This window comes from Callithrix jacchus, chromosome 22 (genome assembly GCF_049354715.1).
Source record: "Callithrix jacchus isolate 240 chromosome 22, calJac240_pri, whole genome shotgun sequence".
In the NCBI taxonomy this organism is placed as follows: Eukaryota; Metazoa; Chordata; class Mammalia; order Primates; family Cebidae; genus Callithrix; species Callithrix jacchus.
Genome location: NC_133523.1, coordinates 20,058,683 through 20,085,214, shown reverse-complemented (window position 1 = coordinate 20,085,214; position 26,532 = coordinate 20,058,683). Strand labels below are relative to the sequence as shown.

Below are 26,532 nucleotides of genomic sequence, written 5' to 3'. Positions count from 1 at the left end.
ACAGCCTGGGCAACAAGAACAAAACTCTGTCTCCACAAAGACAAAGTCTCAGAACAAATTGTGACTGTCATGCCTATTGTATAAAGCACTCAGGTGGTACGTGCCTATTGTTTAAAGCACTCAGGGCCTAGCACACAGGTGACATTATGACACTCATGCAAACCCAGCCAACAGTAAAAAATTGTCAGCTTTTCACATGAACACAGCTCACTGTCGAAGTTCTGACTCTCACATCTGGGTGAGATGTGAGATAGCCAAAAGTGGGAAAATTGACCCTCGTGTGGATTGGGTTCACATGTGGGTTGGTGACACTCAGACCAAGATTCAGCATGCCTGTGAGGCTGTGAGTCCATTAAGGGGACACAGTCTGCAGCAATGATTGAGGCTCCCATGCATGTTTCTAATCCACCTTTGAGACTGACTCTTGTGTACTTAGACTGAACATAGAAAATGTATTGACTCTAATACTTAGAAATAGAACATGTGGGATTTTTAAGTTCATTCCTACATTTTTTGCAACTGTGATTGTGATATACCCCTTTGCCCAGCCCTGAGTGATTTGACTCTCCTGCCTGGTACCTAGCCTACAGATTGGATTGTGACACATTGCTGAATCCAACACCTTGGTGGTGTGACTCTGTATTTTTGCCTCAGCACTGCCCACTGTGGAGCATTGTGACATCGCTAAGCTCCACACCCTGGTTATGTGACTGTTCTGCTTGTGTCCTGCCTTCATGGGCCATTGTGACATATTGCTATGTGCAACATCCAGGTGATACAACTTGTTCGGTGGGATCCTGCCTGCAGGAAGCATTATAATCTATCTGTGCACCCATCATCCAGGTAATGAGACTTTCTTCAGACAGAGTCTCACTCTGTTGCCCAGGCTGGAGTGCAGTGGTGCAATCTTGGCTCACTGCAGTCTCCGCCTCCCGGGTTCAAGCTATTCTCATGTCTCAGCCTCCTGAGTAGCTGGGATTACAGGCAGCTGCCACCACATCTGGCTAATATTTGTATTTTAGTAGAGAGGGGGTTTTGTCATGTTGGTCAGGTTGGCCTCAAACTCCTGACCTCAGGTGACCCACCCGCCTCGGCCTCCCAAATTGCTGCAATTGCAGGACTAATCCACCATGCCTGGCCCATGTGACTCTCTTTCTACTAGGTTCTGGCTCATAGAATTATTATCTATCACTGGGCCCAGCACCTAGGTGTTGAGATGCTTCTTTTCTACCTACATTCTCAGTGTAGATTTTGACATACTGCTGGGCCAAACATCAACATGATGTTACATTGTTTCATTGGCACTTTCCTCATCAGCCATTGTGACATGTTGTTCGGCTCAGAACTAAGGTAATGTGAGCCTTCGCCTGAACCCTGCCCACAGTGGGCATAGTGACATATTTGTGAACCCATCATCTATATAATGTGACTATTTTTTTTTTTTTTTGAGATGGAGTTTCACTCTTGTTGCCTAGGCTAGAGTGCAATGGTGCGATCTTGGCTCACCGCAACCTCCGCCTCTCAGGATCAAGCAATTCTTCTGCCTCAGCCTCCAGAGTATCTGGGATTACAGGCACCTACAACCATGCTCGGCTAATTTTTGTATTTTTAGTAGAGACAGGGTTTCGCCATGTTGCTCAGCCTGGTCTGAAACTCCCCACCTCAGATGATCTGAGGCCTTGGCCTCCCAAAGGGCTGGGATTACACGTGTGAGCTACCATGCCTGGCCTATAATGTGGTTTTTTTTTCAGCCAAATAACACTCTATTTTCCTAGTTTCTTTTTTTATTTTTACATATTTTTATTCTTTATTCACACAGTCTATTGTGGGATATTTTCCTAGTTTCAATGCTTTTGTCTTTGTCCGAGAGAGGGAGGAGATTGGAAAACACCATCATCAAATTTCCTAGTAGTTGTTGAATCACAGCATCAGGTAGCTCAGGAAACTCAACCAAATTACCCTCTTCTTCCTTGATAACTTGTGCTGGTTGTCCAGGCATCATCTTCTTGAAAAAATACAAGATGTTGTTTTTGAAGCATTTCAGCATCTCGTAAGCAAGGGAAGCTGCCTTATTGAGTACATAGATTGATCATGTTTTTTATTAGAATCATCAACCTGGCAATTAAGAGTCTCATTGCAGGCTAGGCGCGGTGGCTCAAGCCTGTAATCCCAGCACTTTGGGAGGCCGAGGTGGGTGGATCACGAGGTCAAGAGATCGAGACCATCCTGGTCAACATGGTGAAACCCCATCTCTACTAAAAATACAAAAAATTAGCTGGGCATGGTGGCGCGTGCCTGTAATTCCAGCTACTCAGGAGGCTGAGGCAGGAGAATTGCCTGAACTCAGGAGGCGGAGGTTGCGGTGAACCGAGATCGCGCCATTGCACTCCAGCCTGGGTAACAAGAGCAAAACTCCGTCTCAAAAAAAAAAAAAGATTCTCGTTGCTAGTTTTGGCAAGTGTGTCATTAACTGGGATTACACGTGTGAGCTACCATGCCTGGACTATAATGTGATAGAAGCCATTTTTCTATCTCATCCATAAGAAAATGGACCACTACATCCACCAGAATTTCCATGGCCATGTTCATTACTAGTGAAGTAAATGAGCCCATGGTAACTGTGATGAGCGTTCTGTTGGTTTCAGGTGAAGTTATGTAATGGCGTAATGTGACTTTCTTACTTGGCTGTAGCCTATAGGAGAGACTGTGACATATATTTGGCCCTGGAACCTAGATAATGTGACTCTTCTTTCCTGCCGTGGCCCTGCTCTCATAAAACACAGTGACTTATCACTGGGATCAGCACAGAGGCTACATGATTCTTCTGCCTGGTTCCTCTCCACAGGGTTACTTCGACATATCTCTGGGCCCATTACTTAGACAATGTGACTCCTCTTCTTCCTGGGATGTGTTTACAGTTTGGATTGCAGCATCTCACTTAGTCCAGCACCCATGTGATGTGACTTTTCTCATGCTTTGGTCTTGTCCACTGGGGTGCTTGTGATAATGTAGCTGGGCCCAGCTCTTAGGTTATGTGATTTTTCTTTTTTCATGTTGAGCCTTACACACAGGGGGCATTGTGACATATCTCTGTTCCTTTCACCTCGATGATGTAAGTCTTCTGCCAGGGTTCTTTTCTTAGAGAGTATCATGACATTTCTGGAACCAGAACCTAGGTGATGTGACTCTTCTACTGCCTGGGTTCTGCCTAAGATGTGACTTTTTTTTTTTTTGCCTGATCTCTGCATATAGTTCATATTGTGATATATGGCTGGGTCCAACACCTAGGTAAGTCTAGGTGAGTCTCCTGCATGGGCTCTGTTCAGCAAGGTATTATGACATATTTTTTTTTTAATCACTTAAGTGTTGTGACTCTCCTTTTTTTACTAGAAACTCCTACAAAGGATAATTGTGACATATCACTGGACTCAGCACCTAGGTGTCATGACTCTCCCTTTTTCCTGAGTCTCACATTGTTTGAGTATTGTATATATTGAATCTGAGACCAACACATAGGGGATGGGAAACTCCTTTCTTGACCCTGACGAGAGAGGCTTTGTGACATATCTGCATTCATGACCTAAATATGTGACGCTTTGTTTCTGCTTGCACCCTGCTAACAGAGAAGATGGTGACAAATTGCTAAGTGCAGTGTATCTTATTCTGTGACAAGAATGCCTAACCTGGGGATGCAGACAAGTAGGGTTTACATCATTTCACGCAGCTGCTATTCAAGATTGAGTTGCTCTGGTTTGAATGCCTCCGACATTAAGATCCACTATAAAATTATGTAAAAAGTCTATTTGAATTATAGTGAATGAGAATTAAAAGAATTAGGGTGGGCTCTTCTGAAAGATGTAGTGATAGTTATATTTGTGTTTATGAGTTTTTTTAAATTAACTTTTGTTACTTTAGAATAGATATTTTGTTCTGTCTAGTTAAAACAGACACAAAAAGTCTATTTGAATTATAGTGAATGAGAATTATAAGAATTAGGGTGGGCTCTTCTGAAAGATGTAGTGATAGTTATATTTGTGTTTATGAGTTTTTTTAAATTAACCTTTGTTACTTTAGAATAGATATTTTGTTTTGTTCTGTCTAGTTTAAACAGATACACTTGATCATGAAAGGGATTTCCACTGTTAAAGGAAAATAAATCTCTTGATGCCAAAATTACCAAGTGAATAGAAAAATCAAGCTGGGAACTAAGTCTGGCAAACCTGCTTCCCATTTTATTTATAAATAAGATAGCTACAAAGATAAAAAAGCTATGTACCTCACAATTAGCCAACAAGGAAATTCCTTGAGAACAAATGACAGACCGAACTCAAAACCATTTCTCTGAGCCTTGCCTGAGATAAATGCATATCTGATTGCTTCCTCTGCACTACTGTTAATTTAGAAATGCAGATTCACTGAGCCAGAGTAAATTGTATATTCAGTTGAATGTTTATCAAGGATAAACTCAAAAGAATCCAACCTTTTGTCTCTTATTTACTTATGATCTGGAAGCCCCTACCTCAAGTTGTCCTGCTTTTCTGAATGAAATGTACATCTTACTCATATTGATTGATGCCTCATGTCTTCCCAAAATGTATAAAAGCAGCTGTGCCCTGACCACCTTGGGCACATATCATCAGGACCTCCTGACACTGTGTCATAGGTTTATTTTTAACCTTGGCAAGATAAACCTTTTAAATTGATTGAGACCTGTTTCAGATACCTTTTGGTTTACACAGCCATGGCCCTGCTAGCTGGAATATAATCCTGAGTGTAAATAGCCCAACCATAAGCCACTTGTTCAGTAGAAGTGAATCAACAGCAGGGCCTAGCGTAGGTTAAAGACACATGAAGTGGGTGGCTCTCTGGGTCCTGGCTCCTAATGGAAAGGACAGTCACATAGATGTTTCTGAATGTTTGGACAGCCTGGCCTTTCCTGACCCAAATCCCCCCACCAGCTTTTTATAAAGCACACCTCTGACCAGCTCCTCTATTTTAAATAGGAGCTGGGTGAAATGAGGCTGAAACCTCCTGGGATGCATTCCCAGACAGTTAAGGTACTCTAAGTCGCAGGATGAGATAGAATACAGGTCATAAAGTCCTTGCTGATAAAACAGGTTGCAGTAAAAAAGCTGGCCAAACCCCACTAAAACCAAAATGGCAGTGAGAGTGACCTCCGGTTGTCGTTACTGCTGCGCTCTTACCGGAGCCATGACAGTTTACAAATGCCATGGCAACATCATGAAGTTACCCTGTATTGTCCGAAAAGGTGAGACATAAATAATCCACCCTTCGTTCAGCCTGCCCTCAAGAAATAACCATAAACATGAGCAACCAGCACCCCTTGGAGCTGCTCTGCCTATGGAGGAGTAACCATTCTTTTTTTTTGTTTTTTTGATGGAGTTTAGCTCTCGTTGCCCAGGCTGGAGTTCAATGGTCTGATCTCGGCTCACTGCAACCTCCACCTCCCGGGTTCAAACGATTCTCCTACCTCATCCTCCCAAGTAGCTGGAATTACATGCATGTGCCGCCATGCCTGACTAATTTTCTGTAATTTTAGTAGAGATGGGATTTTTCAATGTTGGTCAGGCTGGTCTTGAACTCCCTACCTCAGGTGATCCACCCGCCTCAGCCTCCCAAAGGGCTGGGATTACAGGCATGAGCCACCATGCCCAGCCTAGAGTAGCTAGCTATTCTTTTATTTCTTTACTTTTTCCTGAGACAAAGTCTCGCTCTGTTGCCCAGGTTGGAGTGTGGTGGTGCAGTCTCAGCTCACTGCAGCCTCTGCCTCCAGGTTCAAACGATTCTTATGCCTCAGCCTCCTGAGTAACTGGGACTACAGGCATGCACCACCACACCCAGCTAATTTTTATATTTTTAGTAGAGACTGGGTTTCTGTGACAGAATATTGTTTGCTAGGAAAAAAAAAAAAAGAGACTGGGTTTCACCATGTTGGCCAGGGTGGTCGTTTACTTTCTTTATTATTATTTTTTTTTCCTGAGATGGAGTCTTCCTCTGTCGCTCAGGCTGGAGTGCAATGGTGCGCTCTTGGCTTATCATAAATTAATTGACTCAACAAACATAAGTGCTTAAATCAAATATTTTGAAAGAAAAATAAAAAGTGTAATGCCTTTGAGGTCATGTAACTTTAATAATCTTTGGGAAATAAAAACAGCTTTAAAATTACTGATAAAAACATTTAGTCCAAATTATGCAGATCAGATGTTAAGTTTGCTAAATGCTTTAACGTCATAAATTGCTTCTTTATCTTTTAGAGCAAGTTACCTAGCTTAAGGTCATTAGATTCTAGATAAGGCCTGGAGACGTGGAATTAGCCATGTCAAAGATTATAAAGAAAGATTTTATGTAAGAAATGATCTCATATGGTAAATTCTTGTCCAAAAGTAAAATGACTAGTTGTTTAAAAGGAGGAATGTCATGGCTGGGCATGGTGGCTCATGCCTGTAATCCCAGCACTTTGGGAGGCTGAGGCAGGCGGATCATGAGGTCAGGAGTTAAGAGATCAGCCTGGCCAACATGGTGAAACCCTGTCTCTACTAAAAATACAAAAAAATTAGCTGGGGATGGTGGTACATACCTAATCCCAGTTACTCAGGAGATTGAGGCAGGAGAATTGCTTGAACCTGGGAGGTGTTGTTGCAGTCAGCCGAGATCGCACCATTGCATTCCAGCCTGGGTGACAGAGCCAGACTGTCTCAGAAAAGAGAAAAAAGGAGGAATGTTTAGGGCAGGTTAGAAAGTCAAAGAATGTCTCAGATGGTCTGGTAAGTCGTGAAAGGATTTGTGAAAGAGAATTTATGTAAGAAATATACAATTCAAAGGTTGTTACGTGTCCTAAATGCTTCATGAAATGTCACTATGACTCTTATTGTACAGCTTGCCTACTTTACTGCTAGGTAAGGCCTGGGGACATGTGGAGTTAGCCACACCCCCTTGGCTATGCTGTAGAGTCAGCTCTAATCTGCACTTGGGCCTGGTGTGTCCTAGGCTAGGCTCCACACCTAGTACACAATTAAAATTTCTAACTTGGTAGCCGGGTGTGGGTGGTGCATGCCTGTAGTCCCAGCGACTCAGGAGGCTGAGGCAGGAGAATTGCTTGAACCCTGGAGGTGGAGGTTGCATCCAGCCAAGATCGTGCCACTGCATTCCAGCCAGGCAACAGAGTGTGACTCTGTGTCAAAATGATAATAAAATAATAATAATAATAATCAAAGAAAATCTTGAGCTTGCTAAGGTTTTCACAAAAAATAAAACTTGCTAAAGTTAACATTGTAACATAATTGAAACTACTGAGGAAACAATTTTACATGGAAGGTGGGAAAAGAAAGTAAAATGTGTTTTTGGTGTGAAAGAAGTCATGAGAATGTAGATTTTTTTTTCTGCCTAGATTAAAGCATTAAATAGTTGTTTTAAGTTTAAAAAAACTAAAGGTTTAAACAAGTTGTGGAAGGTTTATCAAAATTAATTTTAAGAGATTCTGTGTGTGAACATATTGGCTAAATTAAATGGGTATACAGGTTTTCTTGAAGCATTGATCTGCTCTTTCATGCACACACACAATACACACACACTTACAATGTAAAGGTTTATAAAAGATTTATAAGAATCTTACCTTATGGTTAAACATTAAAATTGGGCAAATATGTTTATCAGGTTTTATTACAAATTGAGTTTAACAGGACACGCGCTGTGGCTCACTCCTGCAATCCCAGCCCTTTGGGAGGCCGGGGCAGGCGGATCACCTGATGTTGGGAGTTCGAGACCAGCCTGACCAACATGGAGAAACCCTGTCTTTACTAAAAATACAAAATTAGCTGAGCATGATGGTGCAGACCTATAATCCCTACTACTCAGAAGGCTGAGGAAGGAGAATCGCTTGAACCTAAAAGGCGGAGGTTGTGGATTCCATTTATTATTTTATTAGAAGTTCTGTACCTAGGCCGGGTGAAGTGGCTCACACCTGTAATCCCAGCATTTTGGGAGGCTGAGGCAGGTGGATCACAAGGTCAGGGATTTGAGACCAGCCTGACTAACGTCTCTACTAAAAATACAAAAACTAGCTGGGTGTGGTGGCGGGAGCATGTAATCACAGCTGCTCAGGAGGCTGAGGCAGGAGAATTGTTTGAACCTGAAAGGCGGAGGTTGCAGTGAGCTGAGATCTTGCCACTGCACTCCAGCCTGGGCAACAGAGCTGACACTGTCTCAAAAAAAAAAAAGTTCTGTACCTATTTGGAAACTTGAAATTAAATTGTCTTTTCCTGAGTTTGCCCAGTGATTTTTCAAGTAATACTACATCATGGGAACACATTAGAGATTTTCTGTATTTTTATGTTTTGCATCAGTCACTAAAACAGAAATTACCTGATTCTGAACTTATTATAAAAATAGAATACTCTCCACTAAGAATATCTCATTAGCATATTGCAACTTAAAGTCAGGAAATCTAAACTTTTTCTGGTAGTATTACCTATATAATATTTAGTTACTTATTTTTTTCTCTTTTAGTATATGATTTTTAGTGTACTTTTAAAAAATATGCATAACATTTCCTTGAATTCTATTAATGGACCTCAATTTTTTTTTTCTTCTTCTTTTTTTTTGAGATGGAGTCTTGCTCTGTTGCCCAGGCTGGAGTGCAGTGGTGCGATCTTGGCTCAAGCAGTTCTCTGCCTCAGCCTCCCAAGTAGCTGGGATTACAGGCGCCCGCCACCACGCCCAGCTAATTTTTATTTTTTTAGTAGGGACAGGGTTGCACCATCTTGGCCAGACTGGTCTTGAACTCCTGACCTCGTGATCCACCCACCTCGGCCTCCCAAAGTGCTTGGGATTACAGGCGTGAGCCACTGCATCCCAAGAGATTCTGTGTGTGAACATATTGGCCAGTGCCATATATATATATATAATTTAATATTAAAAAACTGTCTGAATATGATGGTTCATGCCTGTAATCCTAGCACTTTGGGAGGCTGAGGTAGGAGGATCAATTGAGCCCTAGAGTTTGAGACCAGCCTGGGCTACATAATGAGGCTTCGTCTCTACAGTATAATAACAAATTAGCTGAATATGGTGACACATGCCAGTGGTCCCAGCTACTCAGAAGGCTGAGGTAAGTTGGTAGAGCCTAGACTCCTGAGGCTGCAGTGAGCTGCAATCATGTCACTGCACTCCAGTCTGGGGAACAGAGAGGCTCTCTCAAGAAAAAGAAAGGAAAGAAAAGAAAGAAAAAGACAGACAATAAAAAATAATAAATAATGTTTGTAATTTTTCCTGCTCAAAGGACCGGAAGCCAAGAAGGTCATAGGAGCTGAAATTTTAAAATAATTATTCTTTTCATTTTTTAGTAGCCATATAGTGTATTATTTATAAATGCATATGACCTTATACACAGATTAAAGGCAAATACCTTCTGGGGTCCGCCTGGCTCAGCTCCGGGAGGAAGCCCTGCCAGAAAACGCTGCAGCCTAGGCTGTCGCTCTCTTCATTCAGCCCAGCGTCTGATCACATATTCTGTCACTCAGGGCTTGAGGGGGCAGGACCTTAAATATTATCCAATCAGGGGCGCTGGGGTGGAAACCGTCCAATCAGGCACGCAGCTGGAGCGGACAGGGCGGCTTCCGGGATGTGGCGGGGCCTTTGTCTCTCCAGGCAACCGGAGCTCCAGGTCTTGTCTTCACTTCTCTGTTTTCTCTGCGCTTTGAGCTACGGCCTTTGTGGGCCTGTGAGCTGCAGATACTGGGAAATCCACAGCTAAGACACTAGGACCCTCTGGAAGCCTAGAAATGGTGAGAGTACCGGGTCGACCTCTGGAGAGAGGGGAAGGGCTGTGGCGGGACTCAGGATTCCCCGCAGTCAGCTCCACAGTCTGCGCCCGGAGTTCTTGCCCAGCTCGGCCTCAGTCCCCTTCAGCCATAAGATGGCGGCCGCGCTGACAGTTGGGCCCTCGGGCGTCCTGTCTGTTCCCTGCGTAGTGACTGTGCCCTGGCCTGGAGCCCTCTCTGGGCAGCTCTGCACCCGCAGCACCGCATCTCTCTCACATTGTGCAGTGACCATGGGAGGGGCGTCAGGGGAGAATCCTGACTCGGGGTGCGGGTTCATGAACGAGAAGAGCTTTGGTCCGTGGCGTTTCCAGTCCCTCTTTTCGTCTATTAGAAACTTATGAGAGTCGGCCGGGCGCTGTGACTCACGTCTGTAATCCCACCACTATGGGAGGCCGAGGCGGGCAGATCACTTGAGGTCAGGAGTTCGAGACCAGCCTGGCCAATATTGTGAATCCCGTCTCAACTGAAAATACAAAAATTATTCGGGCATGGTGGTGCGCACCTGTAGTCCCAGCTACTTAGGAGGCTGAGACAGGAGTTTAGCTTGAACCCAGGAGGCTGAGGTTGTAGTGAGCTGAGATCGTGCCATTTCCCTCCATCCTGGGCATCGCAGCGAGACTCTTGTCTCAAAAAAAAAAAGAAAATAAATTTATGAGAGTCACCACAAAAATATTAAAGAATTTAATTAAAGAGCAATTTAAGAATTGCAGAACACCCAGCTATGGTTTGTAGTTTGTGGTCCATGGGGAATGAAGGAAAGACATTTGTTTATTTGTTTAAGACGGAGTCTCCGCTCTGTCGCCCAGGCTGGAGTGCAGTGGCACGATTCTGGCTCACTGCAATCTCCCTCTTCCGGGTTCAAGCTATTCTCCTGCCTCAGCCTCCCAAGTAGCTGGGACTACAGGCACGCACCACCGCGCCCAGCATATTTTTTCTATTTTAGTAGAGATGCGGTTTCACCATGTTGCCCAGGCTGGTCTCCAATTTTTGGGCTCTGGCAGTTCACCCGCCTCGGCTTCCCAAAATGCTAGGATTGCAGGTGTGAGCCACCGCGTCCGGCCAGGAAACACTTTTATAAGGTGCAGGATGAAGAAAACCAAATTCAGTAATTCGTTAGGTATAGTTTTTTAAATTTGTACGATTAAGGTGGAAATATCCTGGTTACGTAATCAGGTAAATTGGCAGTTTTTAGTTGGTTAAGCCTGAATTTTGTTTTTCCCAGTGTAGTATTTTATAAAGTATGTATTTGACTTTTTTTTTTTTTTTTTTGACGGAGTCTCGCTCTGTCTCCCAGGCTGGAGTGCAATGGCGTGATCTCGGCTGACTGCAACCTCTACTTCCCTGGTTCAAGCGATTCTTTTGCTGTAGCCACTCGATTAGCTGGAACCATAGGCACCTACCACCACGCCTGACTAATTTATTTATTTATTTTTAAATTTTTGTTATTTATCTTTCTTTGTGACGCGGTTTCGCTCTTTTCACCCAGGCTATAGTGCAGTGGACGCGATCTCAGCTCACTGCAACCTCTGCCTCCCTGGTTCAAGAGATTCTTTTGCTTTAGCCACTTGAGTAGCTGAAACTGTAGGCACCTACTACAACGCCCAGCTTTTGTTTTGTTTTGTTTTTTTAATGTGACGGAGTTTTGCACTTTTCTCCCAGGCTGTAATGCAATGGCGCGATCTCAGCTCACTGCAACCTCTGCCTCCTGGGTTTAAGCAATTCTTCTGCCTCAGACTCTAGAGTAGCTGGGATTACAGGCATGCGCCACCGTTCCCGGCTAATTTTTGTATTTTTAATGAAGATGGGGTTTCACTATGTTAGGTTGTTCTTGAACGCCTAACCTCAAGTGATCCGCTGGCCTCTGCCTCTGAAAGTGCTGGGATTACAGGCGCGAACCACCACGCCTGGCCTAATTTTTGTATTTTTATTAGAGACTAGGTTTTTCCATGTTGGCCTGACTGATCTTGAATCCTAACCTCAGGTGATCCTCCCACCTCAGACACCATGGCTGGCTTCTCTTTTTCTTTTGTTTTCCCTAGGCGGAGGGAGTTTTTCAGGATGTTTTGAGGTAAAATTTTTCCTTAGGAAAATTTGTGGGGTGATGTGCCTTCAGCCACACTTCGTTTTTTGTTTTTTTTTTTTCTGGTCCTGAGTTTTAGTGCTGTCTGGGGATAAACCAAGATAACAACCATGGCTGTGTGTGCTACAGTGTCTACTGAATATCAGCTTCCAGGTCATTTTTTCCTATAGGACAACCTGAGGTATGGAGTGTAGTCTCTCAAGGGAGCCCGTGGATTCCTGAGGCTGAGTGTATCTCCTGGGGAACTCTTCCACTGAAAAGCAACCCCTTTGAGACATTAAGATTGTCTTCACACAAGTCCGCTTAGCTTCTAATTCATGGAAAGACATTGCTAGTTGGCCAATCAGATGCTGATATTGAGGGGAAAACAAATAATTTCTGCCCCCTGGATTCTCTAAGATTTGTGAAAGTGAAAATAGTATCTCAAAAACAAAACAAAACAAAAAGCCTGACCCCAGTGAGATGGTGCAAGAAGTTGCAAAGTAAAATGCACCTTGGCAGTCACTGAGGCGTAGTGCGATGTCTCCTGAGAGGGTTGTCATTGTGCACTTGAGTGAACAGAAGTGGGTGGGACAATGTCTCAAGTGATTGGATGGCCTGAGTTGACACGAGTCAGAAACATCTCTTTTCTAATCAGCACTGCCAATCCCTCAGTTTGTCACCTTGAAAAAACTGTGTGCACTTATTTTAACTTCAGTTTTGTTGTTGTTGTTGTTGTTGTTGTTGTTAAGACAGAGTCTTGCTCTGTTGCCCAGGGTGGAGTGCAGTGGCCTGATCTTGGCTCACTGAAACTTTCGCCTCCCAGGTTCAAGCGATTCTCCTGCCTCAGCCTCCCATATAGCTGGGACTATAGGCATGTGCCACCATGCCGAGCTAATTTCTGTATTTTTAGTAGTGATGGGGTTTCACCGTGTTCGCCAGGATGGTCTCGAAGTCCTGACCTCGTGACCCACCTGCCTCAGCCTCCCAAAGTGCTGGGATTACAGGCTTGAGCCACTGCACCCAGGCTTAACTTCAGTTTTTTAATTGCATTTTTTTAGTAGGATATAAAAGATGAGAAAATATTTACAAAGAGCATAAAAGAGGTGGGTTTCAGGAAAAAAAATACCTAATTATATATTTCATTTGTTAAGAATTCTCATTTACCTTTTTATTTCCCAGAATGGGTTTAGGAATCTTCTCAGATGTCTTTTATTTTACGGCTAGGTGATTTTCAATAGATTGCCATGGCTTAGCTTTTAGAATGCTACCAAGGAAAAAAATAGGGAAAAATCTCTCTTACTTTGGCTGTAGAAAAGGAATACATTTCCGTAAGAAAACATAGTATATAATTGATGAGTTATAGATTCATAAAGACATCATCAGTTGCTCTTTTTCAGGGTAAATTTGTGAAGGTGACTATCTGCGTTCTATATCCTATCTTCTTGGTTTCTGAATTTAATGCTAAATTTTATGAGATGAAACTTGGTACCTCCTAGAAGTGTTTTCATGTGACTAATTGTTTACTACATAATTTTTTTTTCCCACAAGTTGGCCACTCCTGGATACATAATTTTTAATGGAAATAATACAATAATAACATTTATTGTCTGAAAGGAATAGCTACTTTGGCTCTTCTTATTGAGGTGTGAAATGTAAGCACCTTAAAATTTTCTTTTTATATATAAACACTGTGTTAGTGTAATTTTGCTGGATTTTTCAAACACTTAGTTTCAAAAACCACCTGGATCACTCTGACTTAACAGCCTGAGCCCAGTGACTCCAAGCTAAGGCTAATATTGAGCCTGCAAAGGAAGGTTATTAAAGGCCCAGTTCTTTCTGGGGAGCCTCCCTTGCAGATGTCCCAGCCTGCTCACCCAAGCCATGGAAAAAGGCTTTGTTCTGAGAGAAACTGCAGAGCCCTGGAAAGCTGGGGACCCACAAGCAGATGCAGTTACAGGTAAGATGAAAGGGGATTTGGAGAGTAAAGATGAAGTTGTTTTTGTATTGAGGCAGGTTGTAGACTTTGTAAAATAAAGTTTGATTTATGTAAAAAATTTTAATTCTAAAGGGGTATTGCAACCGAAGGAAGTACCAACTATAACATCTTTAAGGATTGTCAAGTTTAGGCAGACAAAGCCTTTCTTTCTCTTATTTTCCTTCTCTGTCCCTCTCCTTCTTCCCTCCCTCCCTCCCTCCTTCCCTTTTTCCCTCCCTCCCTTCCTTCCTGCCTTCCTGCCTTCCCTCCTTCCCCTTTCTCTCTGCCTCCCTTCCTCCCTTCTGGAGCTTCACTCTTGTTCCCCAGGCTGGAGTGCGATGGTGAGATCTTAGCTCACTGTAACCTCTGCCTCCCAGGTTCAAGTGATTCTCCTGCCTCAGCTTCCTAGGTAGCTGGGATTACAGGCGCTCACCACCATGCCCAGCTAATTTTTGTATGTTTAGAAGAACGGGGTTTTACCATGTTGGCCGGGCTGGTCCCAAACTCCTGACCTCAAGTGATCCGTGGGCCTCAGCCTCCCAAAGTGCTGGGATTACAGGTGTGAGCCCTAGGGAAGAGCAAACAAGATTAGAAAGAAGGTGGGAGGGGAATGGCAAATGGAGGCTAAAAGATCAGATTCTGTATCAGAAAATATTTTACCGTGAAGTCACCATGTTCTTAGGAGGAACATAAAATGGAGTTGCCTGATGGCTCAGACTGAGGGTAGCTTAAAGTTAAGAAGCCTGTGGGAAGGAGATAAACTTATATAACTGTGATTAAGAAGTGTTTTATTTTGATCACAGGAAACAAATTTAGCTAATTTGAGAAAAAGAAGAAAATTCAGGGTCAGTGTCTTAACTTGGTGATAGAAAGAGAGCACCATCTACGGCATAATGAGAAGGGTGTTTCTTTCCATAAACTGTTTTGCAGAACACAAAGAATGAATTGTATTAATCACAGCTATTTTCTAGGATTATCTATGTGCTTCACCTTTGCCCATCTCTTTTCTTTGTCCTATGCACTTTTTCTATTTGACTTTTCCTGAGTTGTATTTTTTATAACAAACTGGTAAACATAACTGTAGTGTTTTGTTGAATTCAGTGTCTTGCTGAGTTCTGTGAGTAGCGCCTATCAAATTAGAACTTGAAGGAGGTTATGGAAGTTGTGGGGCTTTTTTTTGAGGGGGGGGAGACAAAGTCTAACACTGTTGCCCAGGCTGGAGTGCAGTGGCGCGATCTCGGCTCACTGCAGCCTCTGCCTCCCAGGATCAAGCAATCCTGTCTGAGCCTTCTGAGTAGCTGGGACTACAGGCGTGTGCCACCATGCCCAGCTAAATTTTTTTGTATTTTTAGTAGAAACAGAGTTTCACCACATTGGCCAGACTGGTCTCGAACTCCTGACCGCAGGTAATTCTCCCACTTCAGCATCCGAAAGGAAGTTCTGAATTTTTAAACAATAGCTGAGAATCATAGATGGGCCTCTGGGGTTTGTAACTGTCATCTGCAGTGAGGACAACATTGTGGCAATGAGGCCTAAATCAGAGTCTGGGCTGACTCTGAGTAGGGTCAGAATTGAAATGTTAGACAATATGTTGGTGGTGGAAAATTGCTTGGTGTTCAGCAAACTTTACAGATTTGGTGCCAGAAGAAACATATCACACAGGCCTGGCCTGGAATGGAACTCTGGGTGTCTGAGAATGGGAGGCTCTGCTCTCCCATACACAGGCTGTCACACTGCCTGTTGTCTTGTGATTTCAGGTCTTCTTCCAGAATGAGAAAGAACTGAAAACTTAAAGGAATGGAGCCCTGGCCAGACGCGGCAGCTCATGCCTGTAATCCCAGCACTTTGGGAGGCCGAGGTGGGTGGATCACCTGAGGTCAGGAGTTCGAGACCATCCTGGTCAGCATGGCAAAATCCCGTCTCTACTAAAAATACAAAAATTAGCCGGGCACGGTGGCAGTGCTTGTAATCCTAGTTACTCAGGAGGTTGAGGCAGGAAAATCTCTTGAACCTGTAAAGCAGAGGTTGCAGTGAGCCATGGTTTTGGTTTTTATTTCTGTTTATGTGATTAATGACATTTATTGATTTGTGTATGTTGAAATAACCTTGTATCCCAGAGATATAGGCTACTCGATCATAGTAGATTAGCTTTTTGATGTGCTGCTGGCTTCGGTTTGCCAGTATTTTGTTGAGAATTTTTCCATCAGTGTTAATTAAGAACTTCAGCATAAAGTTTTCTTTTCTTGTTTTATACCAGGTTTTGGTAGCAGAATAATGCTATTCTTATTTAATGAGTAGGGGAGGAGTTCCGTCTCAATTTTTTGGAATGGCTTTAGTAAGAATGTTACCAACTCTTTTTTGTACATCTGGTAGGATTCTGCTATGAATCTGTCTGGTCCTGGGCTTTTTTTTGGTTTATAGGCTATTTATTACACATTCAATTTTGGGTCTTCTAGGTCTGTTAAGGGATACAATTTTTTTGTTTGTTTCAGTCTTTGGAGAATGTATATGTCCAGGAATCTGTCTATTTTTTCTAGATTTTCTAGTTTGTTTGCACAGAAGTGTTCATTACAGAGTTTAGTAGTCATTTGTTTTTTTGTTGGGTCAGTGTTCATGTTCATTTTGACATTTCTAGTTGTGTTTATTTGAATCTTCTTTCTTCATTAATCTCTCTAGTGGATTATTATTATTATTTAATTTATTTATTTTACTTTAAGTGCATACTATATCTGGCATTTCTCCCCATGTTGTCCCTCCCCACCCTCCCCTCTCTCCCCATAGTGGATTATTATTAATTCTTGCAGAGATTTTACTCCTAAAGTTCTCCATATTTTTAAATTTTTTTTTTAATGTCTAAATCTCCAGTTCAGATCTGATTTTTGTTATTTTATTTTATTTTTGTTTTGAGACAGAGTCTCTCTCTGGTGCCCAGGCTGGAGTGCAGTGGCGCCATCTCAGCTCACTGCAACCTCCGTTTCCCAGGTTCAAGCAGTTCTCTGCCTCAGCCTCCCGAGTACAAGTGGGGTTACAGGTGCCTACCACCACAGCTGGCTAATTTTTGTATTTTTAGTAGAGACGGGGTTTTACCATCTTGGCCAGGCTGATCTTGAACTTCTGACCTTGTGATCTGCCAGCCTTGGCCTCCCAAAGTGGTAGATTACAGGCACAAGCCATTGCACTCAGCCAATTTTCATTATTTCTTGTACTTTGATAGCTTAGAGGTCGATTTGCTTTTTCTTCTCTCATTCTTTTATTTATGATGTCAGTTTTTGCTTTTGAGACAGAGTTCTTGTTGCCCAGGTTGGAGTGCAATGGTGTGATCTCAGCTCACTGCAATTTCTGCCTCGCAGGTTCAAGCAATTCTCTTGCCTCAGTCTCCTTAGTATCTGGGATTACAGTTACCTGCCACCACGCCTGGCTAATATTTTTGTATTTTTAGTGGAGAAGGAGTTTCATCATGTTGGTCAGGCTTGATCTACTGAAATCAAGAGGCAGAAATTGCAGTGAGCTGAGATCATGCCATTGCATTCCAGTCTGGGCAACAAGAACTCTGTCTCAAAAACAAAAACAAAACTTGATCTGCACTGAGCTGAGATGGAACTACTGACCTCAGGTGATGCACTCTCCTCAGCCTTCCAAAGTGCTGGGATTACAGGCATGAGCCATCATACCCAGCCCAGGTTGTTAAATTGAGATTTTTCTTACTTTGTGATTTGAGCATTTAATGCTATAAATTTCTCTCTCTCTCTTTTTTTTTTTTTTTTTGAAACAGTCTTGCTCCGTTGCCAGGCACCAGGCTGGAGTGCAGTGGCACAATCTCAGCTCACTACAACCTCCACCTTCCAGATTCAAGCAATTCTCCTGCCTCAGCCTCCTGAGTAGCTGGGACTACAGGCGTGCACCACCACGCCCAGCTAAATTTTGTATTTTTAGTAGAGACGAGGTTTCACCATGTTGGCTAGGATGGTCTCGATCTCTTGACCTCATGATCTGCCCGCCTCAGCCTCCCAAAGTGCTGTGATTACAGGTGTGAGCCACCGCACCCAGCCGTAAATTTCTCTCTTAACATTGCCTTGGCCATGTTGCGGAGATTCTGGTACATTGCAATTTTGTACCCATTTTTTTTTTCTTTTTTATTTTCTGTACCCATTTATTTTTATTCTGTACCCATTTATTGGGTAAATTTTATTACTTACCCAAAAGTTATTCAAGTACTAGTTGTTGAATTTCCATGTAATTCGCTTGTTTCAAGTGGTTTTCTTTATATTGAATGTTGTTTTGTCAAGCTGTCATCTGAGTATGTGGTTGGTATGATTTGGGGATTTTTGGATTTGCTGAGGATTGTTTTATTTCTGATTGTGGCATCAGTTTTAGAGTACTTGCCATGTGGTAATGAGAATAATGCATATTATTTTTAGATATGCATTATCTCTAAAATAATGCATATTATTTTATATATGCTTTTAGATAGAGAGTTCTCTAGACATCTTTTGGGACTATTTGGTCAAATGTTAAGTTTAGGTCCTAATATCTTTTAATTTTCTGCTTCAGTAATCTGTTTACTAGTGTCTCTGGGGTGTTGTGGTCTCCTACTCTCGTTGTGTCAGAATCTAAGTCTCCATAGGTCTCTAAGAACTCACTTTATTCATGTGCACCCATTTTTTTTTTTTTTAGACCGAGTCTTGTTCTGTCATCCAAGCTGGAGTGCAGTGGCACTATCTTGGCTCACTGCAACCTCTGCCACCTGTGTTCAAGCAGTTTTCCTGCCTCAACCTCCCAAGTAGCTGCGATTACAGGCACCTGCCACCACGCTTGGGTAATTGTTTTGTATTTTTAGTAGGGACGGGGTTTCACCTTGTTGGCCAGGCTGGTTTTGAACTCCTGACCTCAAGTGATTCGCCCACCTCAGCCTCCTGGGATTACAGGCATGAGCCACCGCGCCCAGCCAGAAAGTGTTTTAACTGAAGTATGCTTACAGACAATTTTTTAAAATACAACATACATTATGACTAGCACATTAACATTGTTTATACTTAGATATTTATATATAATATCCAAAGCAAATTCACTACCAAATTGTTACAATAGATATTAGTCTTACATGCTTATTAATTTATCCAAAATGGATAATTGCCGGGCATGGTGGCTCAGGCCTGTAATCCAAGCACTTTGGAGGCCAAGAAGGGCGGATCACCTAAGGTCAGGAGTTCAAGACCAGCCTGACCAACATGGTGAAACCCCATCTTAAAAAAAAAGGATGATTACAAGTAAGCTTAATTTTAGCATCTTTCATTTAACTAAATTGGAATGCTGCTATTGCAAGACAAATAAAACATGTCAAGTGGCCACTCAGAAAAAATAGCTCTTCAGTTAGCTGTGTTGCAAGCTTGGATATATTCCACTATATGAACAAAGTCAGATCTTCATCAAAAGGTGCTTGTCGAAATTGTGTGATGTATTCCAATATGGAACCCCCATCCAATGGCTAGGAGATGAGAGAGCAGCAGACATGGAAGAGAAACCTTAGAAAATTCTACTAAGAATATTTTCTTTTTCTTCATAATGCTCATTTTTCTCATGCTGAGAGTAGCTGTGCACTTTGGTTAGAGAAAAATTTCTTTAAGGGGAATATTTTCTGGCTGACTTGATTTTTTGGCTGACTCAATCAATCTTACATCTAATCTGTTTTTTCTTAAGATGCTTTTACTTTTTTTTTTCTCAATATAATCTTGATTAGATGGAGAGCTGTGTTTTCTTTCCTTTTATTTTTACTTTTTTGTTTTTTTTGAGATGAAGTCTTGCTCTGTCACTCAGAGTGGAGTGCAGTGGCTCAATCAATCTTGGCTCACTGCAGTCTCCACCTCCCGGGTTCAAGCGATTCTCCTGCCTCAGCCTCCTGAGTAGCTGGGATTACAGGCACGCACCACCATGCCTGGCTAATTTTTCTGTTTTTAGTAGAGATGGGGTTTCACCGTGTTGGTCAGGCTGGTCTCAAACTTCTGACCTCATGATTCACCCAGCCAAGCTATTTTTCTTTCTAATGCTTTGGGTCTCTGTTAATATCCCATGTTGTCTGTGAATACACAATGAAAACTTTTGGAGCTATCATCATCTGAACTCATGCTGAAAACCCAGAAGTATTTTTTTCATGTCATCATTATAAATAGAAACTGAGCCTGAATCACTACTCAGGCTGAGTGAGCCTGCTCAACTGTCTTTCTGTCTTTGAGATTTACTGAGATGCCACTCGCATTCTGGTTTAGTTGTGTAATAAAAAGTTTTTTTTCTTTTTCTTTTTTAAGACGGGGTTTCACCGTGTTGGTCAGGCTGGTCTTCAACTCCCGACCTCAGGTGATCCACCCGCCTTGGCCTCCAAAGTGCTTGGATTACAGGTGTGTGCCACCACGCTTGGCCAAGAGTTTTATTTCTGTTCTGTTGTTTTGGAGTTTCTCTGGGGCTGCAGAATTTATTTATTTTTCTTTTTTCTGTTTTGAGAAAAATACAGAATTTTATATTTAATTATATTTTCCAAACACTGTCTTGAATTACCAGACATAATATAAACATATAAGGTGCCAACCAAGCTTTACTCTAAAGGAGACTTTGCCTCTCAGGCTTCCAGCCAACTAACAATTGTGCTGTAAAGTGCGTGTTGTCACCTAAATATGCAGTTGGAATTGTTTCTTAGCCTATTTGGTATATGTAATTATCTATAGTCACTTCTAGGGAGGGATAGACAAGATTTCTACAAACTTCACAGGGAAGCAATCAACCATTTTACCTCTTTTATCCTCAGACCTGAAAGTAATTCACAGACCATGGGGCACAGAAACCCAGTCAGAGTAACATGTGCATTGAGTAGACATGGAGACGTGAGAATCTCTACTTTCCCTTTCTTCCTCTTGCTAAAAATAACCAAAAATGTGCAAGTAAAACCTACTGCTACTCCACTAGATTTCATTCCACTAAATCTGCAACTCCAAATTCTGATTCTAGCTTTTGAGATTTGAGAAATAAACTTTACTATGAGAAATGGAAGTCCTTTTATTTGTCAAACTCAGGGAAACATTAAAATGAGAGCACAATTCTTTCTCCTCCCTTTGAATTATGTATTAATCTCTTGAAATTATTTGGTATTTCCATAGGTAGCTATAAATGAAACTAATAATGCCACACTGGACACTATAACCCATAACTTAAACCTTAACAATGCATATCTAATCAATAATCAATGTCATTTTTGTAAGTAAGACTTTCCGACAAACAACTTTGGGTTTTTTGTTTGTGTTTAAGACAGAGTTTCGCTCTTATTTCCCAGGGTGGAGTGCAATGGTGCAATCTAGGCTTACTGAAACCTCCATCTCCTGGGTTCAAGCAATTCTCCTGCCTCAGCCTCTGGAGTAGCTGGGATTACAGGCATGTGTCACCATGCCTGGCTAATTTTTTGTATTTTTAGTAGAGACGGGATTTCAACACGTTGGCCAGACTGGTCTTGAACTCCTGACCTCAGGTGATCAACCTGCCTTGGCTTCCCAAAGTGCTGAATTGCAGGCATGAACTACTGCGCCTGGCCTAAGTGAACCTGACAAACTTCTTTCTACCTGTCCACTCTCTGCCCCTCTTTTTTTGCCTTTACAGATCTACTTGTAACTGCTGCTAAAGTTTAGATTCCAGAATCATTGTTTTCAGGTTATAATCCTCAAGGTTGGCCCAAATGAATGATCTACTTATATTCATGTTGCCTTAGCTTTTTTCTTTTAGGTAGACATATTATTAAAAATGTGCTATAGGCCAGGCGTGATGACTCACGCCTTTAATCCCAGCAGTCTGGGAGGCCAAGACAGGGAAGGCTGAGACAGGCAGATCATGAGGTCAGAGTTCAAGACCAGCCTGGCGAACATAGTGAAACCCTGTCTCTACTAAAAATACAAAAAATATCAGGGTATCGTGGCAGGCATCTGTAATCCCAGCGACTTAGGAGGCTGAGATGGGAGAATCGCTTGAACCCAGGAGGTGGATGGCGGTTGCAGTAAGCCAAGATCCCGCTAATGCACTCCAGCCCAGGCAACAGTGCGACACTCCATCTCAAAAAAAAAAAAAAAGAAAGAAAGAAAAAGTGTTATAGCATCCTCTGAGGGGATCTCTCTTTTGATTTTACTCTGCTTGCTTTAACACCCAAAAATGCAGAGCCAGGTTGATCCAACATAGAATCTGCACACAGAGTTTGGCCCCTGCCTGGGATTCACAAGACGGGGCCAGGTTTTGGATTCAGAATGTACAGAAAATCAACGAGGCATTTTCAAGACTAGCCAGGCGTGTCTTGAACTCCTTGAGCAACATAGACATCTTAAAGACCTCTTTGAGAGTGTGGCTTTTTGGACTTTTCAGATTTTGCTACACTTATGTGAGAGTCTCCAGGTATAAATAGAATCTGATGGCAGAATCTGTAAGTGTGAACAAGCATCTTAGGAATGAGAGATTAAGGCCACAAAATGTCCAGAGCTGTGACTACAACTATACCTACCCATAAACTGTGATACTGGAGTAGACTACTTTTTGTTTTTGTTTTTGTTTTGAGACTGAGTCTTGCTCTGTTGCCCAGGCTGAAGTGCAATGGCTCCATCTCAGCTCACTGCAACCTCTGCCTCCTGGATTCAAGCAGTTCTCTTGCCTCAGCCTCCCCAGTGGCTGGGATTACAGGCCCACCACACCCGGCTAATTTTTTGTATTTTTAGTAGAGACAAGGTTTTACCGTGTTCGCCAGGGTGGTCTTGAACTCCTGACCTTAAGTGATCAGCCCCCTTCAGCCTCCCAAAGTGCTGGGATGAGCCACCGTGCTGGGCCTTTTGTCTTTTTTCGTACCAAAGAGCTAGCTAATCAGGACATGTGATGCAGGTTCTGGAGCTCTACCAGGACAGGACAGGTCAAGTGACTCAGGCCTGTAATCCCAGCACTTTGGGAGGTCAAAGTGGGTGAATCACCTGAGGTCAGGAGTTCAAGACCGGCCCGACCAACATGGTAAAACCCCATCTCTACTAAATAAAAAAAAAAAATGTAGCCAGGCATGGTGGCACATGCCTATAATCCCAGCTGTTTGGGAGGCTGATGCAGGAGAATCACTTGAACCTGGGAGGTGGAGGTTGCAGTGAGCCGAGATTGTGCCATTGCACTGCAACCTGGGCAGCAATAGTAAAACTGTCTCAAGAAAAAAGAAAAAATAAATCAGCCTGTTTCTCTCTTGCTTGACTTATCATTGGGCAACCAGCTCTAGGTTACTGGGAACCCTATCATAATCATCAACTAGACATCTTTGAGACATTTTCAAGTCAGAACAGAATTGTGTCAGGTTGTCAAGAGTAGTTAATTTGCTCTCTCAGTCTAAGATAAATGAGTCATTCTGTTTTTGTTTCTCCTCTAACATAAGAGATGTCTTTGGTTGGTAGACAGATGAGATGTTTTTCTAGTTTCCTTGTACTTGAGTGAAAACCAAAGAGGAGGTTGGAGACTCAGACAGATAAACTAGTTTCTACCATTTCTTTTTTTTTTTTTTTTTTTGAGACAGTTTCGCTGTTGTTACCCAGACTGGAGTGCAATGGCATGATCTCAGCTCACCTCAACCTCCGCCTTCTGGGTTCAAGCAATTCTCCTTCTTCAGCCTCCCGAGTAGCTGGGACTACAGGTGCGCACCACCATGCCCAGCTAATTTTTGTATTTTTAGTAGAGATGGGGTTTCACCTCATTGACCAGGATAGTCTTGATCTCTTAACCTCATGATCCACCCGCCTCAGCCTCCCAAAGTGCTGGGATTATAGGCGTGAGCCACCGCGCCCGGCCATTTCTACCATTTCATATGGCCATTTGAAAAATAGATGCAGCAGTCGTGGTCCCTACCATCCAGGAGTTTTTAGTCTAGACTAGCAACTGGATACAATGGTTGAATTTAGCATCATGTGGTTGGTACAGTGAGGAGATGTGTGCAAAAACACTTGGGCTTTATTTGGGCCACTTTATATTGTTGTGACTTCTGATATCCTTACCTGAAGAAATGTTTACAGACAAAAGAGTTGGGCCAGGTGCGGCTCAAGCCTGTAATCCCAGCACTTTGGGAGGTCGAGGTGGGTAGATCACAAGGTCAAGAGATTGAGACCGTCCCGGCCAATATGGTGAAACCTCATCTCTACTAAAAATATAAAAATTAGCTGGGCGTGGTGGTGTGCGCCTGTAGTCCCAGCTACTTGGGAGGCTAAGGCAGGAGGATTGCTTGAACCCAGGAGGCAGAGGTTGCAGTGAGCCAAGATTGTGCCACTGCATTCCAGCCTGGCACCTGACAACAAAGTGAGATTCTGTCTCAAAAAAAAGAAGAGTTTATGTTGTTTATTCATCTTACCTTGTTAGAATAAATATTTATCTTATAAAATAATAACATTATCCTAGAAAACTTTAAGGGATTTGTTTAAATTGCTTATTTGTATATGTTATAAAATTGACAAAGCAGTTGCTAAAAACGATTAAAATTTTGCAAACTCAAAAAGGTTGTCGTAGGTAAACTTAGGAAAAACAAAACAGGAAATAGAGGACCGAATTCTACATAGTTTGCTCTCTCTGCTTTTGTTCTATTCAGATTCACCCCTTTTCGATGCCTTATTTAGGTTTATTGTTGTGTTTGTAGTTTGGCTCAGGTTCTGTTTATTGTTCTAGGTGGAAGCATGCATGTTTTTTGTTTTTTTCTTAAATTTAATTTTTTTTTGTTAAGAGACAGGATTTCACCGCGTTAGCCAGGATGGTCTTGATCTCCTAACCTCATTATCTTCCCACTTGGCCTTTTACAGTTCTGGGATTACAGGCGTGAGCCACTGTACCTGGCCTTTTTTTTTTTTTTGAGACAGAGTCTTGCTTTGTCACCCAGGCTAGTGGTGCAGTCTTGGCTCACTTGAACCTCCACCTTCTGGATTCAAGTGATTCTCCTGCCTCAGCCTCCTGAGTAGCTGGGATTACTAGTACCCGCCACCATGACCAGCTAATTTTTGTATTTTTAATAGAGACGGGATTTCATGATACTGGCCAGGCTGTTGTCAAACTCCCAACCTCGGCCTCCCAGAGTGCTGGGATTACAGGCGTGAGCCACCAAGCCCAGTCCATATTGTTTTAATTAAGTGCCTCCTATGACTCTAAAATGAGGCTAGAATCAAGTATAAAGGATTCAGGATACATTTACGAGAGTTAAGTTTGACCTTTGCGCTAAAGGGTGGTTACAGGGCCTATTCTGTTTGGGTTTGGTAGGGACAGGACAGTGTGGCCTATATTTCCATTACTGTAGCAAAAATTGCTGGTGTCCATGGCAGAGGAGGGCTCCTGAGAATAGGAAGGGTGAAACTCATACTAGTGTCTGCATGGAACACTTCATTCTTACTAAATCTGTTCTGTTATAAAGGACAAAAATAGGTGAACTTTTTCTGCAGGTCTTGGTCCTTCTGCCTATGAGTGTGGTGGTAGCAGGTAAACATGTGGTGCTGACAGCTTGAAAGCCATATTCACAAGATGCAAGTGTAGTTTGTCCAGAAAATTCTCATCTGGGAAAGATTCCCAGAGAAGGAGATAGAGAAAAAATGGCTTTTTTTTTTTTTTTTTTTCAACTAAACACGTCTCAGATCAAGAGCTGTGTCCACTCTGCTTCCTGGAGTGCCGTGTGTTTAGTACTGCAAACCTTTACTTCTCTACTCGCGGTTTTTCTCCCCAGTGAGTTTCACTGCTTTCTAAATTTTTATGATAGTCAAGGATCTCTGCCAAATATTTCTTTTCTATATACCAGAGCCTTCTCTACATTCTCTACATCAGGGCTTGTATGCCGTGCAGAATACTCACCATGAATTTATAAACTGCAATATTAAAAATGATCCTTTTGTGGCTGTTGAACATGAAAAGGTGTAAATACTCAAGATTGCTATTGGGGAGAAGCTGGAGTTCTTACTAAAAATGGAGAACGTGTAATGTTGAGGTTCAGTCTGTGTTTTTTATTTGCTCAATGCAGAACAGGATTCAAAAGATGCTTATTTAAACAAGAAGGCATTTATAAACAAGAAAGTTCTGAAAAACATCAGGTTATATTTGCTATCTAGGGTGCTAAAGATAGACTGCTAAAAATTACTATTAAAACTTATAGGTGGGTGCAGTGGCTCACACCAGTTATCCCAGCACTTGGGGGGCCAAGGTGGGTGGATTACTGGAGGTCAGGAGTTCGAGACCAGCCTGACCAACATGGTGAAACTCCATCTCTACTAAAAATTCAAAAATATTAGCCAGGTGTGGTGGCACATGCCTGTAATCCCAGTTACTTGGGAGGCTGAGGCAGGAGAATTGCTTGAACCCAGGAGGCAGAGGTTGCAGTGAGCCAAGATCCACATCATTCCACACCAGCCTGGGCAACAAGAGGGAAACTCCATCTCAAAGGAAAAGAAAAAAATGACAGAATGTGAGAGATATCTTTATCTTGAACTTTGCATAAAACTGATATTTCCTTGTGGTTAAATTTAGATTATAATTTACTTTTTGGGGGCATTATCACAGAAGTGATGCTGTGTCTTCCTGCATGCATCAGCACATTTAAAAAATTTGCTCTAGTCCAGGCACAATGGCTCATGCCTATAGTCTCAGCACTT

The 26,532-nt window shown here is 42.4% G+C and overlaps 1 protein-coding gene and 2 long non-coding RNA genes across 3 annotated transcripts in view; 2 read left to right on the top strand and 1 right to left on the bottom strand.

Moving 5' to 3' along the window:
- LOC100414379 (uncharacterized) overlaps positions 1–26,532 on the top strand; it is a 92,652-nt gene that overhangs the window by 11,275 nt on the left and 54,845 nt on the right.
- LOC118150197 (uncharacterized) lies at positions 1,755–9,517 on the bottom strand. Its single transcript, XR_008478549.2, has 3 exons — positions 9,425–9,517; positions 6,599–6,711; positions 1,755–2,005 (listed from the first exon to the last, which is right to left on the bottom strand). It is a non-coding gene; the product is annotated as an uncharacterized LOC118150197 (long non-coding RNA).
- LOC144580951 (uncharacterized) lies at positions 9,657–25,506 on the top strand. The gene is made up of 3 exons (XR_013531346.1): positions 9,657–9,803; positions 18,551–18,692; positions 21,195–25,506. It is a non-coding gene; the product is annotated as an uncharacterized LOC144580951 (long non-coding RNA).